The following is a 16,030-nucleotide window of genomic DNA, read 5'->3' as shown; positions in this document are numbered from 1 at the left end:
TTCTCTATTTGCTTCTTTCATTGGTAAAGTAAGTTTCAAGTACACATGCAGGTAAGACTGAGAGAGCCAGGGTATAATAATTTGAAGCGTTTGCATCATCACTAATGTAGGAAGAGAGGTATAGCAAAGACATGAAAGGGGTAGCAAAAATAAATATGTGAAGAGGCAATAGTGACAAGAATATAAGCCACCTATTTATAAAACTGACATGGAAGAAATACTAAAGGTTAACTTCTAAAATTGTAGCCGAAGACGAAAATACTCTCGTTGTCAGCAGGATTCGAACCTGCGCGGGGAGACCCCAATGGATTTTGAGTCCATCGCCTTAACCACTCGGCCACAACAACTTACTGTAAGCTTTGTGCAAATAATCTGTATGAAAGTTTTCAAGGTGTCCCACAGCAAATTCCTGATGTTCTGCAATGCACTTTTTAAAAACAATACAAACAAGCAGGTACAAGGAGCTCAAATGAGATTAATGGCGCCTAAATAGAGCACGTAAAGGAACAGTTACACAGCTAAGAAAAGGGAATGAAAGCCTAGGGAAAAAACACAGAAAGAGCCTGTAGATAAAATTATCTTCCTGGGACAGCAGGTTAAGAGAAATTATACAGGGAGCAGTTAGGCTTGTAACACGGGAGAATAAAAAAGAAAATGCCCTTTTATGACGTGTGTTTGCCTAATCCAGCAAGCACTTTATTTCTATTTCTCTATTTGCTTCTTTTATTGGTAAAGTAAGTTTCAAGTGCACATGCAGGTATGACTGAGAGCCAGGGTATAATATTTTGAAGCGTTTGCACCATCGCTAATGTAGGAAGAGAGGTATGGCAAAGACATGAAAGGGGTAGCAAAAATAAATATGTGAAGAGGCAATAGTGACACCAATATAAGCCACCTATTTATAAGACTGACATGGAAGAAATACTAAAGGTTAACTTCTAAAATTGTAGCCGAAGACGAAAATACTCTCGTTGTCGGCAGGATTTGAATCTGCGCGGGGAGACCCCAATGGATTTCAAGTCCATCGCCTTAACCACTCGGCCACAACAACTTACTGCAAGCTTTGTGCAAATAATCTGTATGAAAGTTTTCAAGGTGTCCCACAGCAAATTCCTGATGTTCTGCAATGCACTTTTTTAAAAACAATACAAAAAAGAAGGTACAAGGAGCTCAAATGAGATTAATGGCGCCTAAATAGAGCACGTAAAGGAACAGTTACACAGCTAAGAAAAGGGAAAGAAAGACTAGGGAAAAAACACAGAAAGAGCCTGTAGATAAAATTATCTTCCTGGGACAGCAGGTTAAGAGAAATTACACAGGGAGCAGTTAAGCTTGTAACACGGGAGAATAAAAAAGAAAATGCAGTTTTATGAAGTGTGTTTGCCTAATCCAGCAAGCACTTTTGTTCTATTTCTCTATTTGCTTCTTTCATTGGTAAAGTAAGTTTCAAGTACACATGCAGGTATGACTGAGAGAGCCAGGGTATAATATTTTGAAGCGTTTGCACCATCACTAATGTAGGAAGAGAGGTATAGCAAAGACATGAAAGGGGTAGCAAAAATAAATATGTGAAGAGGCAATAGTGACACCAATATAAGCCACCTATTTATAAAACTGACATGGAAGAAATACTAAAGGATAACTTCTATAATTGTAGCCGAAGACGAAAATACTCTCATTGTCGGCAGGATTCGAACCTGCGCGGAGAGACCCCAATGGATTTCGAGTCCATCGCCTTAACCACTCGGCCACAACAACTTACTGCAAACTTTGTGCAAATAATCTGTATGAAAGTTTTCAAGGTGTCCCACAGCAAATTCCTGATGTACTGCAATGCACTTTTTAAAAAAATATACAAACAAGCAGGTACAAGGAGCTCAAATGAGATTAATGGCGCCTAAATAGAGCACGTAAAGGAACAGTTACACAGCTAAGAAAAGGGAAAGAAAGCCTAGGGAAAAAACACAGAAAGAGCCTGTAGATAAAATTATCTTCCTGGGACAGCAGGTTAAGAGAAATCACTCAGGGAGCAGTTAAGCTTGTAACACGGGAGAATAAAAAGAAAATGCACTTTTATGAAGTGTGTTTGCCTAATCCAGCAAGCACGTTTGTTCTATTTCTCTATTTGCTTCTTTTATTGGTAAAGTAAGTTTCAAGTGCACATGCAGGTATGACTGAGAGAGCAAGGGTATAATAATTTGAAGCGCTTGCACCTGCGCTGATGTAGGAAGAGAGGTATAGCAAAGACATGAAAGGGGTAGCAAAAATAAATATGTGAAGAGGCAATAATGACACCAATATAAGCCACCTATTTATAAAACTGACATGGAAGAAATACTAAAGGTTAACTTCTAAAATTGTATCAGAAGACGAAAATACTCTCGTTGTCGGAAGGATTCGAACCTGCGCGGGGAGACCCCAATGGATTTCAAGTCCATCGCCTTAACCACTCGGCCACAACAACTTACTGTAAGCTTTGTGCAAATAATCTGTATGAAAGTTTTCAAGGTGTCCGACAGCAAATTCCTGATGTTCTGCAATGCACTTTTTAAAAACAATACAAACAAGCAGGTAGAAGGAGCTCAAATTAGATTAATGGCGCCTAAATAGAGCACGTAAAGGAACAGTTACACAGCTAAGAAAAGGGAAAGAAAGCCTAGGGAAAAAACACAGAAAGAGCCTGTAGATAAAATTATCTTCCTGGGACAGCAGGTTAAGAGAAATTATACAGGGAGCAGTTAGGCTTGTAACACAGGAGAATAAAAAAGAAAATGCCCTTTTATGAAGTGTGTTTGCCTAATCCAGCAAGCACTTTATTTCTATTTCTCTATTTGCTTCTTTTATTGGTAAAGTAAGTTTCAAGTGCACATGCAAGTATGACTGAGAGCCAGGGTATAATATTTTGAAGCGTTTGCACCATCGCTAATGTAGGAAGAGAGGTATGGCAAAGACATGAAAGGGGTAGCAAAAATAAATATGTGAAGAGGCAATAGTGACACCAATATAAGCCACCTATTTATAAAACTGACATGGAAGAAATACTAAAGGTTAACTTCTAAAATTGTAGCTGAAGACGAAAATACTCTCGTTGTCGGCAGGATTTGAACCTGCGCAGGGAGACGCCAATGGATTTCAAGTCCATCGCCTTAACCACTCGGCCACAACAACTTACTGCAAGCTTTGTGCAAATAATCTGTATGAAAGTTTTCAAGGTTTCCCACAGCAAATTCCTGATGTTCTGCAATGCACTTTTTAAAAACAATACAAAAAAGCAGGTACAAGGAGCTCAAATGAGATTAATGGCGCCTAAATAGAGCACGTAAAGGAACAGTTACACAGCTAAGAAGAGTGAAAGAAAGCCTAGGGAAAAAACACAGAAAGAGCCTGTAGATAAAATTATCTTCCTGGGACAGCAGGTTAAGAGAAATTATACAGGGAGCAGTTAAGCTTGTAACACGGGAGAATAAAAAAGAAAATGCCCTTTTATGAAGTGTGTTTGCCTAATCCAGCAAGCACTTTATTTCTATTTCTCTATTTGCTTCTTTTATTGGTAAAGTAAGTTTCAAGTGCACATGCAGGTATGACTGAGAACCAGGGTATAATATTTTGAAGCGTTTGCACCATCGCTAATGTAGGAAGAGAGGTATGGCAAAGACATGAAAGGGGTAGCAAAAATAAATATGTGAAGAGGCAATAGTGACACCAATATAAGCCACCTATTTATAAAACTGACATGGAAGAAATACTAAAGGTTAACTTCTAAAATTGTAGCCGAAAACGAAAATACTCTCATTGTCGGCAGGATTTGAATCTGCGCGGGGAGTCCCCAATGGATTTCAAATCCATCATCTTAACCATTCGGCCACAACAACTTACTGCAAGGTTTGTGCAAATAATCTGTATGAAAGTTTTCAAGGTGTCCCACAGCAAATTCCTGATGTTCTGCAATGCACTTTTTAAAAACAATACAAAAAAGCAGGTACAAGGAGCTCAAATGAGATTAATGGCGCCTAAATACAGCACGTAAAGGAACAGTTACACAGCTAAGAAAAGGGAATGAAAGACTAGGAAAAAAACACAGAAAGAGCCTGTAGATAAAATTATCTTCCTGGGACAGCAGGTTAAGAGAAATTACACAGGGAGCAGTTAAGCTTGTAACACGGGAGAATAAAAAAGAAAATGCAGTTTTATGAAGTGTGTTTGCCTAATCCAGCAAGCACTTTTGTTCTATTCCTCTATTTGCTTCTTTCATTGGTAAAGTAAGTTTCAAGTACACATGCAGGTATGACTGAGAGAGCCAGGGTATAATATTTTGAAGCGTTTGCACCATCACTAATGTAGGAAGAGAGGTATAGCAAAGACATGAAAGGGGTAGCAAAAATAAATATGTGAAGAGGCAATAGTGACAAGAATATAAGCCACCTATTTATAAAACTGACATGGAAGAAATACTAAAGGTTAACTTCTAAAATTGTAGCCGAAGACGAAAATACTCTCGTTGTCAGCAGGATTCGAACCTGCGCGGGGAGACCCCTATGGATTTCGAGTCCAGCGCCTTAACCACTCGGCCACAACAACTTACTGTAAGCTTTGTGCAAATAATCTGTATGAAAGTTTTCAAGGTGTCCCACAGCAAATTCCTGATGTTCTGCAATGCACTTTTTAAAAACAATACAAACAAGCAGGTACAAGGAGCTCAAATGAGATTAATGGCGCCTAAATAGAGCACGTAAAGGAAGAGTTACACAGCTAAGAAAAGGGAAAGAAAGACTAGGGAAAAACACAGAAAGAGCCTGTAGATAAAATTATCTTCCTGGGACAGCAGGTGAAGAGAAATTACACAGGGAGCAGTTAAGCTTGTAACACAGGAGAATAAAAAAGAAAATGCACTTTTATTAAGTGTGTTTGCCTAATCCAGCAAGCACGTTTGTTCTATTTCTCTATTTGCTTCTTTTATTGGTAAAGTAAGTTTCAAGTGCACATGGCGGTATGACTGAGAGAGCAAGGGTATAATAATTTGAAGCGCTTGCACCAGCGCTGATGTAGGAAGAGAGGTATAGCAAAGACATGAAAGGGGTAGCAAAAATAAATATGTGAAGAGGCAATAATGACACCAATATAAGCCACCTATTTATAAAACTGACATGGAAGAAATACTAAAGGTTAACTTCTAAAATTGTATCAGAAGACGAAAATACTCTCGTTGTCGGAAGAATTCGAACCTGCGCGGGGAGACCCCAATGGATTTCGAGTCCATTGCCTTAACCACTCGGCCACAACAACTTACTGTAAGCTTTGTGCAAATAATCTGTATGAAAGTTTTCAAGGTGTCCGACAGCAAATTCCTGATGTTCTGCAATGCACTTTTTAAAAACAATACAAACAAGCAGGTAGAAGGAGCTCAAATTAGATTAATGGCGCCTAAATAGAGCACGTAACGGAACAGTTACACAGCTACGAAAAGGGAAAGAAAGACTAGGGAAAAAACACAGAAAGAGCCTGTAGATAAAATTATCTTCCTGGGACAGCAGGTTAAGAGAAATTATACAGGGAGCAGTTAAGCTTGTAACACGGGAGAATAAAAAAGAAAATGCCCTTTTATGAAGTGTGTTTGCCTAATCCAGCAAGCACTTTATTTCTATTTCTCTATTTGCTTCTTTTATTGGTAAAGTAAGTTTCAAGTGCACATGCAGGTATGACTGAGAGCCAGGGTATAATATTTTGAAGCGTTTGCACCATCGCTAATGTAGGAAGAGAGGTATGGCAAAGACATGAAAGGGGTAGCAAAAATAAATATGTGAAGAGGCAATAGTGACACCAATATAAGCCACCTATTTATAAAACTGACATGGAAGAAATACTAAAGGTTAACTTCTAAAATTGTAGCCGAAGACGAAAATACTCTCGTTGTCAGCAGGATTTGAACCTGCGCGGGGAGACCCCAATGGATTGCAAGTCCATCGCCTTAACCACTCGGCCACAACAACTTACTGCAAACTTTGTGCAAATAATCTGTATGAAAGTTTTCAAGGTGTCCCACAGCAAATTCCAGATGATCTGCAATGCACTTTTTAAAAACAATACAAAGAAGCAGGTACAAGGAGCTCAAATGAGATTAATGGCGCCTAAATAGAGCACGTAAAGGAACAGTTACACAGCTAAGAAAAGGGAAAGAAAGACTAGGGAAAAAACACAGAAAGAGCCTGTAGATAAAATTATCTTCCTGGGACAGCAGGTTAAGAGAAATTTCACAGGGAGCAGTTAAGCTTGTAACACGGGAGAATAAAAAAGAAAATGCAGTTTTATGAAGTGTGTTTGCCTAATCCAGCAAGCAGTTTTGTTCTATTTCTTTATTTGCTTCTTTCATTGGTAAAGTAAGTTTCAAGTACACATGCAGGTATGACTGAGAGATCCAGGGTATAATATTTTGAAGCGTTTGCACCATCACTAATGTAGGAAGAGAGGTATAGCAAAGACATGAAAGGGGTAGCAAAAATAAATATGTGAAGAGGCAATAGTGACACCAATATAAGCCACCTATTTATAAAACTGACATGGAAGAAATACTAAAGGATATCTTCTATAATTGTAGCCGAAGACAAAAATACTCTCGTTGTCGGCAGGATTCAAACCTGCGCGGGGAGACCCCAATGGATATCGAGTCCATCGCCTTAACCACTCGGCCACAACAACTTACTGCAAGCTTTGTGCAAATAATCTGTATGAAAGTTTTCAAGGTGTCCCACAGCAAATTCCTGATGTACTGCAATGCACTTTTACAAAAAATATACAAACAAGCAGGTACAAGGAGCTCAAATGAGATTAATGGCGCCTAAATAGAGCACGTAAAGGAACGGTTACACAGCTAAGAAAAGGGAAAGAAAGACTAGGGAAAAAACACAGAAAGAGCCTGTAGATAAAATTATCTTCCTGGGACAGCAGGTTAAGAGAAATCACACAGGGAGCAGTTAAGCTTGTAACACGGGAGAATAAAAAAGAAAATGCACTTTTATGAAGTGTGTTTGCCTAATCCAGCAAGCACTTTTGTTCTATTTCTCTATTTGCTTCTTTCATTGGTAAAGTAAGTTTCAAGTACACATGCAGGTATGACTGAGAGAGCCAGGGTATAATATTTTGAAGCGTTTGCACCATCGCTAATGTAGGAAGAGAGGTATAGCAAAGACATGAAAGGGGTAGCAAAAATAAATATATGAAGAGGAAATAGAGACACCAATATAAGCTACCTATTTATAAAACTGACATGGAAGAAATACTAAAGGTTAACTTCTAAAATTGTATCAGAAGACGAAAATACTCTTGTCATCGGCAGGATTTGAACCTGCACGGGGAGACCCCAATTGATTTCGAGTCCATCGCCTTAACCACTCGGCCACAACAACTTACTGCAAGCATTGTGCAAATAATCTGTATGAAAGTTTTCAAGGTGTCCCACAGCAAATTCCTGATGTTCTGCAATGCACTTTTTAAAAACAATACAAACAAGCAGGTACAAGGAGCTCAAATGAGATTAATGGCGCCTAAATACAGCACGTAAAGGAACAGTTACACAGCTAAGAAAAGGGAAAGAAAGTCTAGGGAAAAAACACAGAAAGAGACTGTAGATAAAATTATCTTCCTGGGACAGCAGGTTAAGAGAAATTACACAGGGAGCAGTTAAGCTTGTAACACGGGAGAATAAAAAAGAAAATGCAGTTTTATGAAGTGTGTTTGCCTAATCCAGCAAGCACTTTTGTTCTATTTCTCTATTTGCTTCTTTCATTGGTAAAGTAAGTTTCAAGTACACATGCAGGTATGACTGAGAGAGCCAGGGTATAATATTTTGAAGCGTTTGCACCATCGCTAATGTAGGAAGAGAGGTATAGCAAAGACATGAAAGGGGTAGCAAAAATTAAAAATATGAAGAGAAAATAGTGACACCAATATAAGCTACCTATTTATAAAACTGACATGGAAGAAATACTAAAGGTTAACTTCTAAAATTGGATCAGAAGACGAAAATACTCTCGTTGTCGGCAGGATTCGAACCTGCGCGGGGAGACCCCAATGGATTTCAAGTCCATCACCTTAACCACTCGGCCACAACAACTTACCGTAAGCTTTGTGCAAATAATCTGTATGGAAGTTTTCAAGTTGTCCCAAAGCAAATTCCTGATGTTCTGCAATGCACTTTTAAAAAACAATACAAACAAGCAGGTACAAGGAGCTCAAATGAGATTAATGGCGCCTAAATAGAGCACGTAAAGGAACAGTTACACAGCTAAGAAAAGGGAAAGAAAGACTAGGGAAAAAACACAGAAAGAGCCTGTAGATAAAATTATCTTCCTGGGACAGCAGGTTAAGAGAAATTACACAGGGAGCAGTTAAGCTTGTAACACGGGAGAATAAAAAAGAAAATGCAGTTTTATGAAGTGTGTTTGCCTAATCCAGCAAGCACTTTTGTTCTATTTCTCTATTTGCTTCTTTCATTGGTAAAGTAAGTTTCAAGTACACATGCAGGTATGACTGAGAAAGCCAGGGTATAATATTTTGAAGCGTTTGCACCATCGCTAATGTAGGAAGAGAGGTATAGCAAAGACATGAAAGGGGTAGCAAAAATAAATATATGAAGAGGAAATAGAGACACCAATATAAGCTACTTATTTATAAAACTGACATGGAAGAAATACTAAAGGTTAACTTCTAAAATTGTATCAGAAGACGAAAATACTCTTGTCGTCCGCAGGATTTGAACCTGCGCGGGGAGACCCCAATTGATTTCGAGTCCTTCGCCTTAACCACTCGGCCACAACAACTTACTGCAAGCATTGTGCAAATAATCTGTATGAAAGTTTTCAAGGTGTCCCACAGCAAATTCCTGATGTTCTGCAATGCACTTTTTAAAAACAATACAAACAAGCAGGTACAAGGAGCTCAAATGAGATTAATGGCGCCTAAATACAGCACGTAAAGGAACAGTTACACAGCTAAGAAAAGGGAAAGAAAGTCTAGGGAAAAAACACAGAAAGAGACTGTAGATAAAATTATCTTCCTGGGACAGCAGGTTAAGAGAAATTACACAGGGAGCAGTTAAGCTTGTAACACGGGAGAATAAAAAAGAAAATGCAGTTTTATGAAGTGTGTTTGCCTAATCCAGCAAGCACTTTTGTTCTATTTCTCTATTTGCTTCTTTCATTGGTAAAGTAAGTTTCAAGTACACATGCAGGTATGACTGAGAGAGCCAGGGTATAATATTTTGAAGCGTTTGCACCATCGCTAATGTAGGAAGAGAGGTATAGCAAAGACATGAAAGGGGTAGCAAAAATTAAATATATGAAGAGAAAATAGTGACACCAATATAAGCTACCTATTTATAAAACTGACATGGAAGAAATACTAAAGGTTAACTTCTAAAATTGGATCAGAAGACGAAAATACTCTCGTTGTCGGCAGGATTCGAACATGCACGGGGAGACCCCAATGGATTTCAAGTCCATCACCTTAACCACTCGGCCACAACAACTTACTGTAAGCTTTGTGCAAATAATCTGTATGGAAGTTTTCAAGTTGTCCCAAAGCAAATTCCTGATGTTCTGCAATGCACTTTTTAAAAACAATACAAACAAGCAGGTACAAGGAGCTCAAATGAGATTAATGGCGCCTAAATAGAGCACGTAAAGGAACAGTTACACAGCTAAGAAAAGGGAAAGAAAGACTAGGGAAAAAACACAGAAAGAGCCTGTAGATAAAATTATCTTCCTGGGACAGCAGGTTAAGAGAAATTACACAGGGAGCAGTTAAGCTTGTAACACGGGAGAATAAAAAAGAAAATGCGGTTTTATGAAGTGTGTTTGCCTAATCCAGCAAGCACTTTTGTTCTATTTCTCTATTTGCTTCTTTCATTGGTAAAGTAAGTTTCAAGTACACATGCAGGTATGACTGAGAAAGCCAGGGTATAATATTTTGAATCGTTTGCACCATCGCTAATGTAGGAAGAGAGGTATAGCAAAGACATGACAGGGGTAGCAAAAATAATTATGTGAAGAGGCAATACTGACACCAATATAAACCACCTATTTATAAAACTGACATGGAAGAAATACTAAAGGTTAACTTCTAAAATTGTAGCCGAAGACGAAAATACTCTCGTTGTCGGCAGGATTCGAACCTGCGCGGGGAGAGCCCAATGCATTTCGAGTCCATCCCCTTAACCACTCGGCCACAACAACTTACTGCAAGCTTTGTGCAAATAATCTGTATGAAAGTTTTCAAGGTGTCCCACAGCAAATTCCTGATGTTCTGCAATGCACTTTTTAAAAACAATACAAAAAAGCAGGTACAAGGAGCTCAAATGAGATTAATGGCGCCTAAATACAGCACGTAAAGGAACAGTTACACAGCTAAGAAAAGGGAATGAAAGACTAGGGAAAAAACACAGAAAGAGCCTGTAGATAAAATTATCTTCCTGGGACAGCAGGTTAAGAGAAATTACACAGGGAGCAGTTAAGCTTGTAACACGGGAGAATAAAAAAGAAAATGCAGTTTTATGAAGTGTGTTCGCCTAATCCAGCAAGCACTTTTGTTCTATTTCTCTATTTGCTTCTTTCATTGGTAAAGTAAGTTTCAAGTACACATGCAGGTAAGACTGAGAGAGCCAGGGTATAATATTTTGAAGCGTTTGCATCATCACTAATGTAGGAAGAGAGGTATAGCAAAGACATGAAAGGGGTAGCAAAAATAAATATGTGAAGAGGCAATAGTGACAAGAATATAAGCCACCTATTTATAAAACTGACATGGAAGAAATACTAAAGGTTAACTTCTAAAATTGTAGCCGAAGACGAAAATACTCTCGTTGTCAGCAGGATTCGAACCTGCGCGGGGAGACCCCAATGGATTTTGAGTCCATCGCCTTAACCACTCAGCCACAACAACTTACTGTAAGCTTTGTGCAAATAATCTGTATGAAAGTTTTCAAGGTGTCCCACAGCAAATTCCTGATGTTCTGCAATGCACTTTTTAAAAACAATACAAACAAGCAGGTACAAGGAGCTCAAATGAGATTAATGGCGCCTAAATAGAGCACGTAAAGGAACAGTTACACAGCTAAGAAAAGGGAATGAAAGCCTAGGGAAAAAACACAGAAAGAGCCTGTAGATAAAATTATCTTCCTGGGACAGCAGGTTAAGAGAAATTATACAGGGAGCAGTTAGGCTTGTAACACGGGAGAATAAAAAAGAAAATGCCCTTTTATGAAGTGTGTTTGCCTAATCCAGCAAGCACTTTATTTCTATTTCTCTATTTGCTTCTTTTATTGGTAAAGTAAGTTTCAAGTGCACATGCAGGTATGACTGAGAGCCAGGGTATAATATTTTGAAGCGTTTGCACCATCGCTAATGTAGGAAGAGAGGTATGGCAAAGACATGAAAGGGGTAGCAAAAATAAATATGTGAAGAGGCAATAGTGACACCAATATAAGCCACCTATTTATAAGACTGACATGGAAGAAATACTAAAGGTTAACTTCTAAAATTGTAGCCGAAGACGAAAATACTCTCGTTGTCGGCAGGATTTGAATCTGCGCGGGGAGACCCCAATGGATTTCAAGTCCATCGCCTTAACCACTCGGCCACAACAACTTACTGCAAGCTTTGTGCAAATAATCTGTATGAAAGTTTTCAAGGTGTCCCACAGCAAATTCCTGATGTTCTGCAATGCACTTTTTTAAAAACAATACAAAAAAGAAGGTACAAGGAGCTCAAATGAGATTAATGGCGCCTAAATAGAGCACGTAAAGGAACAGTTACACAGCTAAGAAAAGGGAAAGAAAGACTAGGGAAAAAACACAGAAAGAGCCTGTAGATAAAATTATCTTCCTGGGACAGCAGGTTAAGAGAAATTACACAGGGAGCAGTTAAGCTTGTAACACGGGAGAATAAAAAAGAAAATGCAGTTTTATGAAGTGTGTTTGCCTAATCCAGCAAGCACTTTTGTTCTATTTCTCTATTTGCTTCTTTCATTGGTAAAGTAAGTTTCAAGTACACATGCAGGTATGACTGAGAGAGCCAGGGTATAATATTTTGAAGCGTTTGCACCATCACTAATGTAGGAAGAGAGGTATAGCAAAGACATGAAAGGGGTAGCAAAAATAAATATGTGAAGAGGCAATAGTGACACCAATATAAGCCACCTATTTATAAAACTGACATGGAAGAAATACTAAAGGATAACTTCTATAATTGTAGCCGAAGACGAAAATACACTCATTGTCGGCAGGATTCGAACCTGCGCGGAGAGACCCCAATGGATTTCGAGTCCATCGCCTTAACCACTCGGCCACAACAACTTACTGCAAACTTTGTGCAAATAATCTGTATGAAAGTTTTCAAGGTGTCCCACAGCAAATTCCTGATGTACTGCAATGCACTTTTTAAAAAAATATACAAACAAGCAGGTACAAGGAGCTCAAATGAGATTAATGGCGCCTAAATAGAGCACGTAAAGGAACAGTTACACAGCTAAGAAAAGGGAAAGAAAGCCTAGGGAAAAAACACAGAAAGAGCCTGTAGATAAAATTATCTTCCTGGGACAGCAGGTTAAGAGAAATCACTCAGGGAGCAGTTAAGCTTGTAACACGGGAGAATAAAAAGAAAATGCACTTTTATGAAGTGTGTTTGCCTAATCCAGCAAGCACGTTTGTTCTATTTCTCTATTTGCTTCTTTTATTGGTAAAGTAAGTTTCAAGTGCACATGCAGGTATGACTGAGAGAGCAAGGGTATAATAATTTGAAGCGCTTGCACCTGCGCTGATGTAGGAAGAGAGGTATAGCAAAGACATGAAAGGGGTAGCAAAAATAAATATGTGAAGAGGCAATAATGACACCAATATAAGCCACCTATTTATAAAACTGACATGGAAGAAATACTAAAGGTTAACTTCTAAAATTGTATCAGAAGACGAAAATACTCTCGTTGTCGGAAGGATTCGAACCTGCGCGGGGAGACCCCAATGGATTTCGAGTCCATCGCCTTAACCACTCGGCCACAACAACTTACTGTAAGCTTTGTGCAAATAATCTGTATGAAAGTTTTCAAGGTGTCCGACAGCAAATTCCTGATGTTCTGCAATGCACTTTTTAAAAACAATACAAACAAGCAGGTAGAAGGAGCTCAAATTAGATTAATGGCGCCTAAATAGAGCACGTAAAGGAACAGTTACACAGCTAAGAAAAGGGAAAGAAAGCCTAGGGAAAAAACACAGAAAGAGCCTGTAGATAAAATTATCTTCCTGGGACAGCAGGTTAAGAGAAATTATACAGGGAGCAGTTAGGCTTGTAACACAGGAGAATAAAAAAGAAAATGCCCTTTTATGAAGTGTGTTTGCCTAATCCAGCAAGCACTTTATTTCTATTTCTCTATTTGCTTCTTTTATTGGTAAAGTAAGTTTCAAGTGCACATGCAAGTATGACTGAGAGCCAGGGTATAATATTTTGAAGCGTTTGCACCATCGCTAATGTAGGAAGAGAGGTATGGCAAAGACATGAAAGGGGTAGCAAAAATAAATATGTGAAGAGGCAATAGTGACACCAATATAAGCCACCTATTTATAAAACTGACATGGAAGAAATACTAAAGGTTAACTTCTAAAATAGTAGCCGAAGACGAAAATACTCTCGTTGTCGGCAGGATTTGAACCTGCGCAGGGAGACGCCAATGGATTTCAAGTCCATCGCCTTAACCACTCGGCCACAACAACTTACTGCAAGCTTTGTGCAAATAATCTGTATGAAAGTTTTCAAGGTTTCCCACAGCAAATTCCTGATGTTCTGCAATGCACTTTTTAAAAACAATACAAAAAAGCAGGTACAAGGAGCTCAAATGAGATTAATGGCGCCTAAATAGAGCACGTAAAGGAACAGTTACACAGCTAAGAAGAGTGAAAGAAAGCCTAGGGAAAAAACACAGAAAGAGCCTGTAGATAAAATTATCTTCCTGGGACAGCAGGTTAAGAGAAATTATACAGGGAGCAGTTAAGCTTGTAACACGGGAGAATAAAAAAGAAAATGCCCTTTTATGAAGTGTGTTTGCCTAATCCAGCAAGCACTTTATTTCTATTTCTCTATTTGCTTCTTTTATTGGTAAAGTAAGTTTCAAGTGCACATGCAGGTATGACTGAGAACCAGGGTATAATATTTTGAAGCGTTTGCACCATCGCTAATGTAGGAAGAGAGGTATGGCAAAGACATGAAAGGGGTAGCAAAAATAAATATGTGAAGAGGCAATAGTGACACCAATATAAGCCACCTATTTATAAAACTGACATGGAAGAAATACTAAAGGTTAACTTCTAAAATTGTAGCCGAAGACGAAAATACTCTCGTTGTCGGCAGGATTTGAATCTGCGCGGGGAGTCCCCAATGGATTTCAAATCCATCATCTTAACCATTCGGCCACAACAACTTACTGCAAGATTTGTGCAAATAATCTGTATGAAAGTTTTCAAGGTGTCCCACAGCAAATTCCTGATGTTCTGCAATGCACTTTTTAAAAACAATACAAAAAAGCAGGTACAAGGAGCTCAAATGAGATTAATGGCGCCTAAATACAGCACGTAAAGGAACAGTTACACAGCTAAGAAAAGGGAATGAAAGACTAGGAAAAAAACACAGAAAGAGCCTGTAGATAAAATTATCTTCCTGGGACAGCAGGTTAAGAGAAATTACACAGGGAGCAGTTAAGCTTGTAACACGGGAGAATAAAAAAGAAAATGCAGTTTTATGAAGTGTGTTTGCCTAATCCAGCAAGCACTTTTGTTCTATTCCTCTATTTGCTTCTTTCATTGGTAAAGTAAGTTTCAAGTACACATGCAGGTATGACTGAGAGAGCCAGGGTATAATATTTTGAAGCGTTTGCACCATCACTAATGTAGGAAGAGAGGTATAGCAAAGACATGAAAGGGGTAGTAAAAATAAATATGTGAAGAGGCAATAGTGACAAGAATATAAGCCACCTATTTATAAAACTGACATGGAAGAAATACTAAAGGTTAACTTCTAAAATTGTAGCCGAAGACGAAAATACTCTCGTTGTCAGCAGGATTCGAACCTGCGCGGGGAGACCCCAATGGATTTCGAGTCCAGCGCCTTAACCACTCGGCCACAACAACTTACTGTAAGCTTTGTGCAAATAATCTGTATGAAAGTTTTCAAGGTGTCCCACAGCAAATTCCTGATGTTCTGCAATGCACTTTTTAAAAACAATACAAACAAGCAGGTACAAGGAGCTCAAATGAGATTAATGGCGCCTAAATAGAGCACGTAAAGGAAGAGTTACACAGCTAAGAAAAGGGAAAGAAAGACTAGGGAAAAACACAGAAAGAGCCTGTAGATAAAATTATCTTCCTGGGACAGCAGGTTAAGAGAAATTACACAGGGAGCAGTTAAGCTTGTAACACGGGAGAATAAAAAAGAAAATGCAGTTTTATGAAGTGTGCTGGCCTAATCCAGCAAGCACTTTTGTTCTATTTCTCTATTTGCTTCTTTCATTGGTAAAGTAAGTTTCAAGTACACATGCAGGTATGACTGAGAGAGCCAGGGTGTAATATTTTGAAGCGTTTGCACCATCGCTAATGTAGGAAGAGAGGTATAGCAAAGACATGAAAGGGGTAGCAAAAATAAATATGTGAAGAGGCAATAATGACACCAATATAAGCCACCTATTTATAAAACTGACACGGAAGAAATACTAAAGGTTAACTTCTAAAATTGTATCAGAAGACGAAAATACTCTCGTTGTCGGAAGGATTCAAACCTGCATGGGGAGACCCCAATGGATTTCGAGTCCATCACCTTAACCACTCGGCCTCAACAACTTACTGTAAACTTTATGCAAAAAATCTGTATGAAAGTTTTCAAGGTGTCCCACAGCAAATTCCTGATGTTCTGCAATGCACTTTTTAAAAACAATACAAACAAGCAGGTACAAGGAGCTCAAATTAGATTAATGGTGCCTAAATAGAGCACGTAAAGGAACA

The 16,030-nt window shown here is 38.6% G+C and overlaps 23 non-coding genes across 23 annotated transcripts; all 23 read right to left on the bottom strand.

The window, feature by feature from the left end:
* Positions 1–265: 265 nt before the first annotated feature.
* On the bottom strand, positions 266–347 carry TRNAL-CAA (transfer RNA leucine (anticodon CAA)). Its single transcript has one exon. It is a non-coding gene; the product is annotated as a tRNA-Leu (tRNA).
* Positions 348–969: 622 nt separating this feature from the next.
* Positions 970–1,051, bottom strand: TRNAS-UGA (transfer RNA serine (anticodon UGA)). The gene has a single exon. It is a non-coding gene; the product is annotated as a tRNA-Ser (tRNA).
* Positions 1,052–1,676: 625 nt separating this feature from the next.
* TRNAS-CGA (transfer RNA serine (anticodon CGA)) lies at positions 1,677–1,758 on the bottom strand. The gene has a single exon. It is a non-coding gene; the product is annotated as a tRNA-Ser (tRNA).
* Positions 1,759–2,382: 624 nt separating this feature from the next.
* TRNAS-UGA (transfer RNA serine (anticodon UGA)) lies at positions 2,383–2,464 on the bottom strand. The gene has a single exon. It is a non-coding gene; the product is annotated as a tRNA-Ser (tRNA).
* Positions 2,465–3,086: 622 nt separating this feature from the next.
* Positions 3,087–3,168, bottom strand: TRNAS-UGA (transfer RNA serine (anticodon UGA)). The gene has a single exon. It is a non-coding gene; the product is annotated as a tRNA-Ser (tRNA).
* A 622-nt stretch (positions 3,169–3,790) lies between these two features.
* Positions 3,791–3,872, bottom strand: TRNAS-UGA (transfer RNA serine (anticodon UGA)). The gene has a single exon. It is a non-coding gene; the product is annotated as a tRNA-Ser (tRNA).
* Positions 3,873–4,496: 624 nt separating this feature from the next.
* Positions 4,497–4,578, bottom strand: TRNAS-CGA (transfer RNA serine (anticodon CGA)). Its single transcript has one exon. It is a non-coding gene; the product is annotated as a tRNA-Ser (tRNA).
* A 623-nt stretch (positions 4,579–5,201) lies between these two features.
* TRNAS-CGA (transfer RNA serine (anticodon CGA)) lies at positions 5,202–5,283 on the bottom strand. Its single transcript has one exon. It is a non-coding gene; the product is annotated as a tRNA-Ser (tRNA).
* Positions 5,284–5,905: 622 nt separating this feature from the next.
* TRNAA-UGC (transfer RNA alanine (anticodon UGC)) lies at positions 5,906–5,987 on the bottom strand. The gene has a single exon. It is a non-coding gene; the product is annotated as a tRNA-Ala (tRNA).
* A 624-nt stretch (positions 5,988–6,611) lies between these two features.
* TRNAS-CGA (transfer RNA serine (anticodon CGA)) lies at positions 6,612–6,693 on the bottom strand. Its single transcript has one exon. It is a non-coding gene; the product is annotated as a tRNA-Ser (tRNA).
* A 625-nt stretch (positions 6,694–7,318) lies between these two features.
* On the bottom strand, positions 7,319–7,400 carry TRNAS-CGA (transfer RNA serine (anticodon CGA)). The gene has a single exon. It is a non-coding gene; the product is annotated as a tRNA-Ser (tRNA).
* Positions 7,401–8,025: 625 nt separating this feature from the next.
* On the bottom strand, positions 8,026–8,107 carry TRNAS-UGA (transfer RNA serine (anticodon UGA)). Its single transcript has one exon. It is a non-coding gene; the product is annotated as a tRNA-Ser (tRNA).
* A 624-nt stretch (positions 8,108–8,731) lies between these two features.
* Positions 8,732–8,813, bottom strand: TRNAS-CGA (transfer RNA serine (anticodon CGA)). Its single transcript has one exon. It is a non-coding gene; the product is annotated as a tRNA-Ser (tRNA).
* Positions 8,814–9,438: 625 nt separating this feature from the next.
* TRNAS-UGA (transfer RNA serine (anticodon UGA)) lies at positions 9,439–9,520 on the bottom strand. Its single transcript has one exon. It is a non-coding gene; the product is annotated as a tRNA-Ser (tRNA).
* Positions 9,521–10,144: 624 nt separating this feature from the next.
* Positions 10,145–10,226, bottom strand: TRNAS-CGA (transfer RNA serine (anticodon CGA)). The gene has a single exon. It is a non-coding gene; the product is annotated as a tRNA-Ser (tRNA).
* A 624-nt stretch (positions 10,227–10,850) lies between these two features.
* Positions 10,851–10,932, bottom strand: TRNAL-CAA (transfer RNA leucine (anticodon CAA)). Its single transcript has one exon. It is a non-coding gene; the product is annotated as a tRNA-Leu (tRNA).
* A 622-nt stretch (positions 10,933–11,554) lies between these two features.
* On the bottom strand, positions 11,555–11,636 carry TRNAS-UGA (transfer RNA serine (anticodon UGA)). The gene has a single exon. It is a non-coding gene; the product is annotated as a tRNA-Ser (tRNA).
* A 625-nt stretch (positions 11,637–12,261) lies between these two features.
* Positions 12,262–12,343, bottom strand: TRNAS-CGA (transfer RNA serine (anticodon CGA)). The gene has a single exon. It is a non-coding gene; the product is annotated as a tRNA-Ser (tRNA).
* A 624-nt stretch (positions 12,344–12,967) lies between these two features.
* Positions 12,968–13,049, bottom strand: TRNAS-CGA (transfer RNA serine (anticodon CGA)). Its single transcript has one exon. It is a non-coding gene; the product is annotated as a tRNA-Ser (tRNA).
* Positions 13,050–13,671: 622 nt separating this feature from the next.
* Positions 13,672–13,753, bottom strand: TRNAS-UGA (transfer RNA serine (anticodon UGA)). Its single transcript has one exon. It is a non-coding gene; the product is annotated as a tRNA-Ser (tRNA).
* A 622-nt stretch (positions 13,754–14,375) lies between these two features.
* TRNAS-UGA (transfer RNA serine (anticodon UGA)) lies at positions 14,376–14,457 on the bottom strand. Its single transcript has one exon. It is a non-coding gene; the product is annotated as a tRNA-Ser (tRNA).
* Positions 14,458–15,081: 624 nt separating this feature from the next.
* Positions 15,082–15,163, bottom strand: TRNAS-CGA (transfer RNA serine (anticodon CGA)). The gene has a single exon. It is a non-coding gene; the product is annotated as a tRNA-Ser (tRNA).
* A 623-nt stretch (positions 15,164–15,786) lies between these two features.
* On the bottom strand, positions 15,787–15,868 carry TRNAS-CGA (transfer RNA serine (anticodon CGA)). Its single transcript has one exon. It is a non-coding gene; the product is annotated as a tRNA-Ser (tRNA).
* Positions 15,869–16,030: the final 162 nt, after the last annotated feature.

This window comes from Lissotriton helveticus, chromosome 12, assembly GCF_964261635.1.
Source record: "Lissotriton helveticus chromosome 12, aLisHel1.1, whole genome shotgun sequence".
Taxonomy (NCBI): Eukaryota; Metazoa; Chordata; class Amphibia; order Caudata; family Salamandridae; genus Lissotriton; species Lissotriton helveticus.
Note: the sequence above shows the minus strand (reverse complement) of the source record. Positions and strands in the feature narration are given on the sequence as shown.